Source organism: Oryctolagus cuniculus, chromosome 7, assembly GCF_051225735.1.
Source record: "Oryctolagus cuniculus isolate XC-2025 breed Fujian yellow rabbit chromosome 7, ASM5122573v1, whole genome shotgun sequence".
NCBI lineage: Eukaryota > Metazoa > Chordata > Mammalia > Lagomorpha > Leporidae > Oryctolagus > Oryctolagus cuniculus.
In genome coordinates this window covers 58650001-58662418 of record NC_142873.1, presented here as the reverse complement: position 1 = coordinate 58662418, position 12418 = coordinate 58650001, and the positions used below count along the sequence as shown (strand labels likewise).

General features: G+C 51.2%; 1 long non-coding RNA gene across 20 annotated transcripts in view; it reads right to left on the bottom strand.

The window, feature by feature from the left end:
- Positions 1 to 12418, bottom strand: part of LOC103350097 (uncharacterized) — a 163109-nt gene that overhangs the window by 25764 nt on the left and 124927 nt on the right. For 7 of the 20 annotated variants that reach the window (XR_016210771.1, XR_016210774.1, XR_016210756.1 and 4 more), the window contains 2 exons: positions 6154 to 6254; positions 5127 to 5262 (listed from right to left, as the gene is read on the bottom strand). The exons of the other annotated variants lie outside the window; for them this stretch is intronic. This is a non-coding gene — a long non-coding RNA (uncharacterized LOC103350097). The remainder of the gene's footprint in view (positions 1 to 5126; positions 5263 to 6153; positions 6255 to 12418) is intronic. 20 annotated transcript variants of the gene reach the window in all.

Genomic DNA, 12418 nt, shown 5'->3' with positions numbered 1-12418 from the left:
GGGAGTTGCCCTCTCGCAAATGGAGACCAGGTGGCAGGTGCAGACAGTGCAACAGACTGGAACAAGAGAAGAAACTAAGGCTCTGGCACCGGGTCTGAGCTTGGATCCCAAAAAGACCACATTCAAGTTTGTGACCTTGGGAAAGTGGCAACTGCTCTAAGCTTCCATTTTTTTTTTCAGCCATAGAGGGCAGGGGGGCATACCCTGTTCCTGGAGCTGTGACAAAGATAGGCAAGCCCAGGTGTCCTGAGCACCTAACACCAAGCCTGCATTGTTCCCGTGCCTGCTGCTCTTCCCACGTTTGTGTTCCCTGGAGAAATGTCCTCACTCTTCATTGGCCGCCCACGAACAAGAAAACCACAACAGGGAGCCACGCCCTCCTGGTGTGGTCTCTTGCTACAGCTCTCTGGCCCCAGGAGAAGCTGCTGGTCCAATCCCAGCTGCTTTGAGGCTCCTCTGAGCTGGCCCCATTTCCAGAACTGTCTGAGGGTTCCTCAAAGGAGCCTCCAGGAGGATGAAAGGAAAACCAGCCCGGAGCTTTGAAGCCCTCCTAACGCAGGACCGGCTCCCCCTCCTGCTCAGGACGTCCCCAGAAGGGGGAGATACAAAGAGAATCAGTGATGAGCAAATGAGAGACAGCCGAGAGCCAGGACTTGTATCAACAGTTTAATTCTCGGCTTTCTTGTTGGCGCTGGCGGCTGGCAGTGAGAATAATTTGAAATAAAGAATGCTTTTCAAGGAGGAGCGAGAGTCCCTCATCTGAAACTAATTTGTTGACCACAATTGGGCTGGAGAAGTTGTCTAAAAGGTGTGGATTAAGTTGTGTGCATAAATACAGAGCCAACTCTTGATCATCCACACTCATGGCTAATCCCAAAATGACAGATGCCGCAGAGTGATTTCCGTTTGGCGACCTAATGCAGGATTACTGTCCTCTCAACATTTGTAGCTTTCTGCATTTAATTGTCTTCAGGGTACAGCAGGGAGCTAGGGGTAATCTATAACCCGCTGTTAATTGCAAAACAACTAAGGTTTCAGCACCATGCCCTGCAATGCAGGAGCTGCCCAGATGTCTCCCAGATGGAGATAAAAACACCAACGAGAAGAAGGAAGAAGAAACACACAAAATGGTTGCCTTTCTGTGCTTTCCCCCATGCAGAGCAGGGAGAGGTGAGTAACAGCACAGGCTCTGAGGTCAGACGGCCCGAAGTCAAACCCCAGTTCTGTCTCCTCACCAGTGTGACTTTGAGCTCTTTAGCCTCTCACAGCCTCGGTTTTCCCATCTGTAAATTGGGTTGCACAGCAGTACCAGTGTTATAAGGTTGCTGTGAGCATTAAAGAGCACACCAATGGGGCTGGTGCTGTGGCATAGCAGGTAAAGCCACCTCCTGCAGTGCTGCCATCCCATGTGGGCACTGATTTGAGTCCTGGGCTGCTCCACTTACAATCCAGCTCTCTGTTATGGCCTGGGAAAGCAGTAGAAGATGGCCCAAGTCTTTGGGCCCCTGCACCCACGTGGGAGACCCGGAAGAAGCTCCTGGCTCCTGGTTTTGGATTGGTCCAGCTTTGGCCATTGCGGGCATTTGGGGGAGTGAACCAGCAGATGGGAGACCTCTTCTCTCTCTCTCTCTCTCTCTCTCTCTCTCTCTGCCACTCTGTAACTCTTTCAAATAAATAAATAAAATCTAAAAAAAAAAAGAGCATCCATGTCATGTGCCATTTAGCATGGGGCCCAGCACATAGGAAGCACTCAATGGTGTAAATTAATAGCAATCAATGTTAGTCACAGCCAGCTCGAGCTGTCACAAGCCAGGTAGCTGATCTCCTGCGACATGTGCTGAAAACCACCTTGTGGAAGGCACCGAAGGAGCTGAATTAGCAGCCCCGTCCCCAGCCCCTGGAAGGGAGGACAACGGCCAGATCATGGAGGATAAGTAGCTGCAGCTGTGGACAGGTGCTAGGGTTCTCTGTAGAGTGTAGGGCAGCTGTCACTTCTGGGTGTTGAAAAAACAGACCCACAGGGTCGGTGCTGTGGCGCAGCAGGTTAAAGCCCTGGCCTGAAGTGCCGGCATCCCATATGGGTGCCAGTTCTAGTCCCGGCTGCTCCTCTTCTGAGCCAGCTCTCTGCTATGGTCTGGGATAACAGTGGAGGATGGCCCAAGTCCCTGGGCTCCTGCACCCACGTGGGGGACCTGGAGGAAACTCCTGGCTTCTGGCTTCGGATCAGAGCAGCTCTGGCCATTGCAGCCATCTGGGGAGTGAAGCAACAGATGGATAGACCTCTCTCTCTCTCTCTCTCTCTCTCTCTCTGTCTCTACCTCTCCCTGTAACTCTGTCAAATAAATAAAAAATCTTTTTTAAAAAAATAGAAGAAGAAATAGAAAACAGACCCACCATCCAGTCTTAATTATCCAGTCTAATGGGGTGGGGCAATTATGATTCATGGAAAATTGGCTACTAGCAGCTTAGCTTGGGAAAGCAAACAGCACACGCGTCAGGTCAGCAGGGAGGCGCAGGTGTGCTGAGAGAAGGGCAGGGCCAGGCCTCCATTCCTGGAGCTGCTGAGAGGGAAACGGGTCAGAAGCCCTGAAGCCCACTCAGACGCAGGCCTGAGAGCTGGGGAAATGGAAATGGAGAGCATGGAACAACAGTGTGGACAGGCCAGAGGGCAGGCACTGCTCTGTGGCCCCAGAGGTCCAGAGGTCATCTCACACCCCACCCCTGCCTTGGAGGAACCCAGGGGAGCTCAGGTCACGGGGAGGTGCAGGGCAATGTGTACGCTGGAGATAGCTGACCTGGACTGAGTCCGGCTCTGCCAGGAGCTTGGTGCCAGCAGGAGGGACAGAGCAGGGCCAGCAGCGGTAGCAGTGCCTCCCTGTGAACCAGGCCCCTGCACCACATCCCGTCTGATCCTCGCTGCAACACTGGGAGGAGGTACTTTCTTCATCCCCATTTTACAGATGAGGGGATGAGTCTCCAAATAGCAAGGACTCGCCTGGAGTCACCTAGCCAAGGCCCCTGTGACTCCCAAGTCCCAGCCATTAAACACACGCCAGGGCCCGTGGCTGCACAGGGCAAGCTCAGTCACTTCCTGTGTCGAGGGAGGATTTTCCCACCCAAAGTTTGCTGGGAAATCCTGGAGAGAAAACCTGCCAGAGCTGGGAGCTGCTGGCCTCGGAGTCCCGCCTGACGGTGCGGGGCTGACCAGCACGAGGGAGGGAAGGGGAGTGAGGCAGTGGGGAGAGGTGGTAGCCACGGAAGTGACAGTGGGACTTTCTTCTCACGGTTGCTATAGCACAGGCTTTGGGGTGTCTCCAGGGGGATTGTACAACTCTCTAAGAGCCCTCCTGTGCCTTCCCAGGCCCCAGAGCAAGGCTGAGTGCCCCGGGAGCAGCTGCTCCACTGCCACTGGGCTCAGCCATTGCCTACAATCCCCATCACTTCCTCTGCCCCAGCTGCCCTGCCATGATCTCTCCCGGGCACTAGGCAGGCTTTGAGCGTGGGGCCCACCAGGGGCCGCCCTAGGCCTTGGGGAGGAAAGACACAGAGGCACCTGCTTCTGAAAGGGCGTCTCACTTCCCTCGCCTCCTGGTCTCCACCCTCTCTCCCCCAGCGCACCCACACCCCTGCTGGAATCGCCTGGAGGGGCCGGCTGAGATAGCTCCATCCGGGTCCAGACAAAGCTGGGCCTGGTTGTCTGGTCTGAAAGAAACCGAGTGCTGGGCTGATCAGCATTCAGGCCGTGGTGGAGTCAGCCCCTTCCCCACTGTCCTCTCGGCTCCCAAGCTCAGCTGAGGCAGAGCCAGCAGCATGGTGTGCAGACTCAGTGTCTGGCTGTGGACCCAGACCTCAACCTCGACCCTATTGCATTTGGCCCATCTCCCTTTCTCTCTCTCTCCCTCTCTCTCTTTCTCCCCACAGTTACCCTGGCTCTCGGAACTAGAGAGAAGAGAGCTTGAAATGGGAGTGACCTCGCAGACACAGCAGCACTAGCCAACCTTTCATCCCACAGGTGAGCAACGGAAGCCACAGGGTCAGCTGGTCCATGTCAAAGCCACGTGGCTGGTTAGAGACCAAGCTCTGCCTGGCCCCAGGCTCTTGTACGCCTGTCCAGCATTACCTCCTTGCAGAGGGAAGCTGGTCAAGATCTGAGAGCAAGGACCATGCCCTGTGCCCAGGGCAGGGCTGGGCCCCAGCAGCAGCAGAGCAGGGTGGCTGACTACTGGCAGGCTGTCCCGGCTCCTCCAACTGCTCTCTCTCTCTGGCTTGGTGGGAAGGGAAGGGGAGAAACAATGACAGGTGGCCTCCCTGAGCCCTGGGATCCAGTGATGGTTTCTACTGTTTCCCCCGATGTAAAACAAAGCTGCTGAGACTCAAGTATAGATCGGGAGATGGACTTCGTACCCAACAGAGGACTTCAGCCCGAAGAAATAGGTCACATGAAATTAGCCACAGCTCCCAGAGGCCTCTGCTCCACCCCCACCCTGATCTCCAGCTCTCCGGCTTGACTCTCTTGGATCTCCGAGCCAAGAATTTCCCTCGTCGGAGAGAAATTGCCCCTGGCTCCCCTCACTTCTAATCAACAAGCCAAGGTATTAGTTCCTGGGAGCGTGATTGATTTCCAGGGACTTGGAACTTAATTACATTTTAGCAAAGTCTTTGGAATCCTCAGAGAAGCGAGACACTTTCTGTTCTTTGAACTTGCATGTAGGAGGGCTTCCAGCATCTCAAATATTCCATTCATCCTTCTTTAGGCCAGAGGAGAGGCATTCTATGGCTGTCAGTTTTAATCTTGCCTTCCCCAGGATCTCCAAGCCCCGAAGTTTGGCCGGAGGAACTTGGTTTCTCATGCACAACAATTAATTCCTCGCACAGTCCTCCTCCTCCCAGCGGTCACCCCCGCAGTGCTCAGGGAAGCATCAGTCCCACCTGGAATCAAGGCCCCTTCCCTAATCCATGGAGCAACCACAGGCTCTGCCAGCCGGCCTCTGGCTCCGATGCCAGCCTCCAGAGGTGGGGTTTTTATTATTCTAACCACCCTCATCTGTGTGCCAGATACTACATGACACTTCCCAGATATCCACTCACTCCATCCTCATCAAAAACCCACGGAGCTAGACGTTCACCTGTTTACCCTGGGGCTGCAGGTGTTTTGGTACAGCGAGCGAAGCCACCACTTGTGACACATGCTTATATCCCATTTGTGAGTGTCGTTTCAAGTCCTGGCTGCTCCACTTCCGATTCTGCTTCCTGCTGATGCGCCTGGGAAAGCAGAAGATGATGGTCTGAGTGCTTGGGTCCCTGCCATGCACATGGGAGACCCAGACAAAGTCCTAGGATCCTAGCCTTGGCCTGGCCGAGCCCCAGCCACTGCAGCATTTTGAACCAGTGGATGGAAGAGCTCTCCATCGCTCTGTCTCTCTTTCTCTCTCTCTGTCCCTCTGCCTTTCAAATAAATAAAATAAATCTCTTTCAAAAATCTATTTACTAGGAGAAAATAGTGGCTTGGAGAGGGTGAGCAGTCAGCTTTATCCCTCTGGCAAATTCCCTCCGGGTCAGCTCAGCATGTCCCCAGCTACTCTGCTGACCAGCTCGGTGCCCTGGCTCTCCAGGACCACATGATCTGTGGTCTTGGCCTCTGGGCTAGGCTGCTGTTCCTGGTTTTTAAGAGAACTTGAGAGCACAATGAAATGAATGGGCCAAGGTGATAGCCAACTGTCCAGTCTAAACAAAGGGCCAAATGGAGTTCTTTATGGCATTTTATAACGTTTCTGTAAGTGGGAAATCACATCAAAATTTAGAACTCAGAAGAATAGAGATAGGGTTCAATTTTGTTATCTATTTTTAGTTGTTTTGCATTCCTCGTCTGTATTGCATTTTGCATTAATGATTGAAAGCTCACGAATGATTTTAGTAACATCTATACAGTGAAGACACGTGAGATTGATGAGTTCTATAAATAAATAAATGCTATAAGAGATTGTGTGGCAACAACCACATGTTGCCAGGCCTCCAAAAATCACTGGAGCTGGATGCCTTGCCTCCCTGCTGAAATCCACTCGCCAGAGCTGCTCCCCCTCCCTGGCCTCACACCCTTCCCACACTGACTGCTGACCCAGGCCGCTGCTCCCTGCCATTCCGGAGCTTACTTACATCAGCTGTTTCCTCCAGATATGCTTCTCCTCAGAGACAACTCCAGTCCAGGGTCTTTCCGAGCCTTCAGGGTCACACTATGTCGAAGACATGGCTCAAACCTGGATCATTGAGTGTAGCCCAGGTCAGGGAAAGTCTGAGCCCAGAGAAATCCACTCTCTTGCCCCATTGCAAGCTGCCTTCCCCCAAAGGCTCAGACTTTCTGGGTCATTAGACAAGATGCAAGTTCATTGGAGGTTCTTGTTCATGGACTTACATTTTCATCCTTGGGTAGACTTTAGTTGCATTTCAAATCTGGGAGCTTCCTATGGCTGTGGGTCTGGTTGGTTCAGCACAACTTTTGAGGGCAAAATGGGGCAGAGCTGCCATGATTTTAGAAATAGACTTACAAACTCAGACATTTCTGGAATGGTACAGACCAACAGGTGTGTTCAAACCCATTGGCTGAATATCCGGGTCAATTGAAAAAAAAAAAATGCAGTTTCATTAAAGAGGTGTGGCCATCCCTGGGAACAGTGGTATATCTGTGCAGCACAGTGTGGGGAGAACATGGACACCACCACATACAGAAGCCAGCCTGTGACTTTGACATCCCTGGAAAGGGGCTGGCCTGTAACTTCCCAGCCCAGTTCCCCAGCCAATGAAGACACAGCTGCAAACCTGGAACTTCCGTTCTAAGACATTCCCAAACGATGGGCAAGCCTGCTCCCTAGAGCTTGATCCTTCATCTTGAAAACATGTGGCTCCACCCAGCCCTTCCTGGGGCAATTCTGCCCTTTGTCCTGACCTTGCCTGGCCTCTAGGTCAAAGTGCATGTCAGAAGGTGTCCTGGTTCACCAACATCTGGAGTCACCTTCAGGGACATACTTTAGAGACACGTGAGTAAGAAGCAGAATGACAACTCCTCTAGCCACCTGCATCCATGAAGACATTTGTTATTTTGAGAGCAACCAAGTCATTGTCAAAAGTAGAGGAAGAAAGAGGAATTGAACATTGAGGGTTGGGGTTGGAAAAGGAGGAGAGTTTCCAAATTCTGCAGAAATTTCAGAGAGCGCAAGGAGAATCACCCTCCCTCTGCTCCCCACCCCCCCTTGCCAGCCACCCACCACTCTGGGTTTACATGGGTCCATTCATCAGAGCATCATGGGTGTCCACAAGCAGCTAGACCCAATCTTGCCAGAGAGCCCTGAAGACCAGCACGGCTCAACAGCATGGCTCGGTTCCAACCACCTCAGGAATAAAAGTGAAGGGAATTAGCATAAGACATCACGGATGTGGCAGAGAGAACTGGACCATCCTGCTCAAATCCAGGAGGCCTTCTCAGGAAGCTTCATGGAAGGAAGCCAGCAGAACCACCCTGAAGCCCCCAAGAGGAGAGAACCATCAAGGGTAGGTGGTTGCCCAGCAGGGCAATGCCTTTGGAAAATATGAGAGCAGGGAGGATTCCTACCAATATAGAGATGGGAGCAGTTGGCAACATCGGGAGCAGACGCGTCTGGAAGATGGTGGAGCTGGGGGCACCCCGAGAAGGAAAGGGTGAAGGGAGAAGAGGCCCAGCTGCTTCCCACTGTTCAGGAAGAAGGAATCTGGCTGCTCCCACTTCGCTTAGCTCGCTACAGTCCTTTCCCACCGTAGCTGTCAGTTGTGGCTTCTTGCTACGGTTTCTTATTTCCAACTAAGCAATAGTGTTTGCCAACTTCACTATTCCCCACCCCAACCCATATATCCACAAGGGTGACCCTGGAACTCTCCTTCCTTAGGAATAAGCTGTCCCCAGAGCCTGGCTTACTCCTCCTTTGTCCCAGAGCCCCTTTACTCCTCCTAGCCTCCTTCCCAGGGGCTCTCCCTGCAATGGGGACCTGGGGACTAAGGGTAAAGGGGCTGGAGAACTGATGGCAGTGGAAGAAACCATGGGTTTGGACTCAAGGGCTGCAGGCTTTGGGAGAAGACAGGCCAGCCGCAGCTGCCGATCAGCCCAGCTCCAATGCAGAGGGCAGGACCAGGGATGTGTGAGCTACGGTAATAGAAGCCATCATCATCATCATAAATGCTCACTGTTGAGTATTTGCTGTGTGCCAGGCCTGTGGCTAGGCTCCCTATTGCGTTTAATCCTCAACACAGCCCATGGGCAGGAATTTTCTCCATTTACAGGTGAGAAATCCAACTTCCAGATCATTAAGTAGTTTGCCCGAGGCCACAAAGCCCAGGAAGCCAGGATTCAGAGACTTGTCAGCTGCTGGTCCATCTCCCTCTCTCACAGCAGACAGGAGAAGGAGGCAGTGAGGAGCAGTGGGCAGAAGCTGCAGAAGACTCCCTCCCCCCAGCCCCCACCCTTCCCCATCCTCACCTGCCCTGTGTCTGGGCCCCAGCCCCTCACCAGCAGGCACCTGAGATCAGGCTCGGGACCCCACCTCTGCTGGCCTCCTTTTGCCCAGCATAAAGGGGCTGATGGTTGCCAGCATCTGCTTGTATTGTAGAGAACTGTCTGAGGAAGCCTCAAAGATGAAAAAGAAAAGGATTGGCACTTTTCAGAGGCGGACTGTTGATTGTTGATGCCTGAACATCAGAAGGTTCCTACCCAGCCCCCCACCCCCATCCCAACCCCTTCCAGTCTTGGGAGCTCAGGAGACTGAGAGCTGGGTCAGAAAGGTAACAGGTGCCCTAGAAGAGAAAACCTTACAGTTCAATTCTTTTCCCCTAGACCAGGCTGAGACCCCTAAGATCAGGGCAAGATTGGATGCAGGAGGTCGCCCACTTGGCAAGAAAAAGGAAAGGATAAAAAGCGGAGGAGGAAAGGAGGAAAGATCTTGTTTTCTGCATATAAAAATTCACCCAAATGATCAAGCTTTAAAAGCTGTCTGAGCTGTTCAGAACAGACACGAGCTCTGCCTGGTCGTGTTGGGCTGACTGGGTGAGGAGACACATCCATAAAACATCAAAAGGAAGGTACCAGGAGCCGCTCACAGCCCCACACCCAACTCCTCCAGGGATGTCTTTCCGAGGGATGTTGTGGGGTCTCGTGGATGGGAAATCAGGGCTCAGTTGGTCATCACTGCAGCCACCTCACTCACTGATGACCACCACCCTAAGGGGTAGTAAGGAAAGTTGAGGCCCTTCGAGAAGAGAGGGTTTTTGTATTCGTCTATACACAGTGGTACATAGACCATGAAAGCACGTTCACTCCCTCAACTCATATTTACTGAGTGCTTTGTACCAGGCATTGTGCTATGCTTGGATGTGGGTGAGTACTGAAAGAGGTGGGGCTCTGCTCCCCAAGGACTCTTCATTGATGGGAGAGACAGACACACTGACAGCTGACCACTAACACACCTGGCGCTGGGAGGAAAGTGCTGGGAGAATGTGGAACAGGGTGAAGGTGACATTTTGTCTGGGTATCAAGAGGTAAGAATCCCCCAGGAGCGAGAAGAGGGATAGAAAATCATCCAGCCAAAGAAAACAGCTCTGGCCTATGCCAAACCACAAGGAGGCAGGAGCTGCTGTGGTGTGATGGCAGTGCGGTGTGCACAGGGTCTGGGATGGAGCCCTGTGCTCAAGTACCATGGACAACCATTGGCTGGCACTGGGCGTGTGACAGAAGCACCATGAGACTGCATTACACTCCACCTAAATGCCCCTGATCCAGGTCAGCCCTTCCATGGGGCGGTCATGTTGGAAAGAACATCCGCATTCCTAAAGGAACATTAGGCTATTTCTCCAAAGTTCCAATTTCCTTCCTGATGCGAGGCCATCCTCAAACCAGAGAGTTTTCACTAGGGTCTGAGTGCACTGGGCCTTTGCCCTCTGTCCTCACCTCCAGCACTGTGGCTGTGCTGGCAGCAGACTCCTCCCTCACCCTTCCTTTGTTCTAGTCCATCTTGTGACAAGGGTGGGAGAAGGCCCAACAGGTTGCATTTCACAGGTTTCAGGCTGGGTTCATTAGTATAGACAGCAGGCAGGGGAAAAGCCAGGGTATTTCTCCCTTAGATTTAGGTAACGTCTGTGCAGAACCTGTGACTACCCCATGTCCCCAATCCCCACTAGACACATCTACTCTGGTGCCAGCCTACACCTGGTGATCCCAATCCCTGACGCCTCCCTTGGCCTCCCAACCTAGGCATTATAGTGTATCTAAAGTGCAGATAACTTTCGGGTCTCTGCCATCTCCTGCCAAATTCTTATACCAAGTTGTCCATCTTGTGAATACTTACAGTAGCCTCCATCCTCTGGTTTGGACCCTGACTAACACAGAGATTGCATTTTAGTTGCCTTTGCATCTCCCAGAGCACCTGATACAGTGATTGTTCTGATTGAGTACTACTATTTGTTGGCTGGTTAGATAGGTGATTACATAGATGAATGGTGGCCTGATTGAGTGGATGAAAGGAAGGATGGATCTTCAAGATTTTATGAGGATGTTTTAATTTTGTAAAAATGAAAGAGCAAATCCCAAAATTCCATGAAGAAAATGAGTCTAAAAATACAAAAATAGCCAGGTGTTTATGACAGCTGTACAGCCACAAGTAAAAAGAGAATCTAGGGGCCGGGGCTGTGGTGCAGCGGGTTAAAGCCTTGGCCTGAAGCCTCTGACATCCCATATGGGCACCAGTTCTAGTCCCGGCTGCTCCATAGCTTTCTGCTATGGCCCGGGATAACAGTGGAGGATGGCCCAAGTCCTTGGGCCCCTGCACCCACGTGGGAGACCCAGAAGAAGCTCCTGGCTCCTGGCTTTAGATCAGCGCAGCTCCAGCCATTGCGGCCAACTGGGGAGTGAACCAGCAGATGGAAGACCTCTCTCTTTCTCTGTAACTCTGTATTTCAAGTGAATAAGATAAATTTTAAAAAAGAAAAGAATCTAGCAGCTGGAAAAGCAGAGATGGAGAGTGAGAAGGGGAGAGAGAGCGAGAGAAAGAGAAAGGGAGGGAGGGAGGGAGGGAGAGAGAGTCTTACAGAGTTTTGGTTTGTTTTATTCCATCTTGCATCTGAATTAAGTCACTCATTCCTCTGTTCTCTTTCTGGATCTCTTCCTATATTGGCAGAGGGAGGAGAAGGTGTCCTCATTTTCACCTGGCAACTGTTGTTGATTCCATTTATTATGCCTGAGTCTCTGCAATATGCAGGAGATAAAATGGAAGGACCCTCATCACCATCGATTTCCAGCCATGTGCACTTGAAGAAGAAGCCAAAGTGGCTGCAGTCCTGGGCTGGAAAGAATCTGATTGGCCAGGCAAGTGCAATCAGTAGGGTTCTTGGGAATTTTCAACAATTACATTCTTAGAATCCCACATCCTTTTTCTGAGTATATTGTCTTGAATAATTAACAGCTGGAGACCAAGCCCTTCCAAAGCCACTGTGTTCATTCCCCTGGATAAGCTGGGTTATGCTGAAAGATGTTGAATAAAAGAGATGTTTCCATGTTAGCCACTGACACTGACATATGCGAGAAAATTGAGCATCTGAGTTCCAGCTCTGCCACTTATCTGTTGAGTTCCACAGAAAAGCCAGAACCTTTCCATGAGATTTGGATTTCTTGCCCCACCCCCATCTTCCTTGCAAGATCTTTGTAAAGATCAGGTGAGATGATGATTATTAAATCAAATGAAGACTACAATGTCCACACCATGATGTTGTGTTTTGTAGTCAATCAGCTATCTACAATGCTCTAACTTGAAACCCTCTTACTGAACTGTAGTCTCAAGTCATCTTGCTCTACTATGCAGGTCAGGCCTGACTGACAAATCAGAATACAATAGGTCATATTAAGGTAAGAAAGAAACAAGCATTCATCTAAGGAAGCAGGGGCTGCTAATCAGATCTATGTTGGTGAAAAATCACCAAAGTAGGTGAAGTATATCTTTGGTTCCCTCACTTCCTGGCACCCTTCTTATTCTCAAGAAAAATTCCTCATCTAAGGATGGTCTTCCTCAAAAATCCAGCACTCTGAGTCTACCAAATTTTGTCCATCCTCTCCATTTCTTACATGAGCTTCTTTCCTTTCCAGTGCTGTAGATCTCTCCTTGTTGTAATAATAAAAAAGTGCTGATCAAGCCTTCCTAAAGGTCCTCAAGTTACACTGCTGGGAGCAAATTAACCCAACTCAAAGTAAGGCCATGATTGTCCTGCCAAGACTATTTCCTTCATTCTAGCCTTCTTCCTCCCAGCCTAATTCAAAATTAGAGGCCAGAGGTAAAACCACCCAGAGAATTTGTAACCTTCATGTCTTCAGAGAAATACAGAGGTGGGTTCTGTTGACAGCTCTTGAATGGGA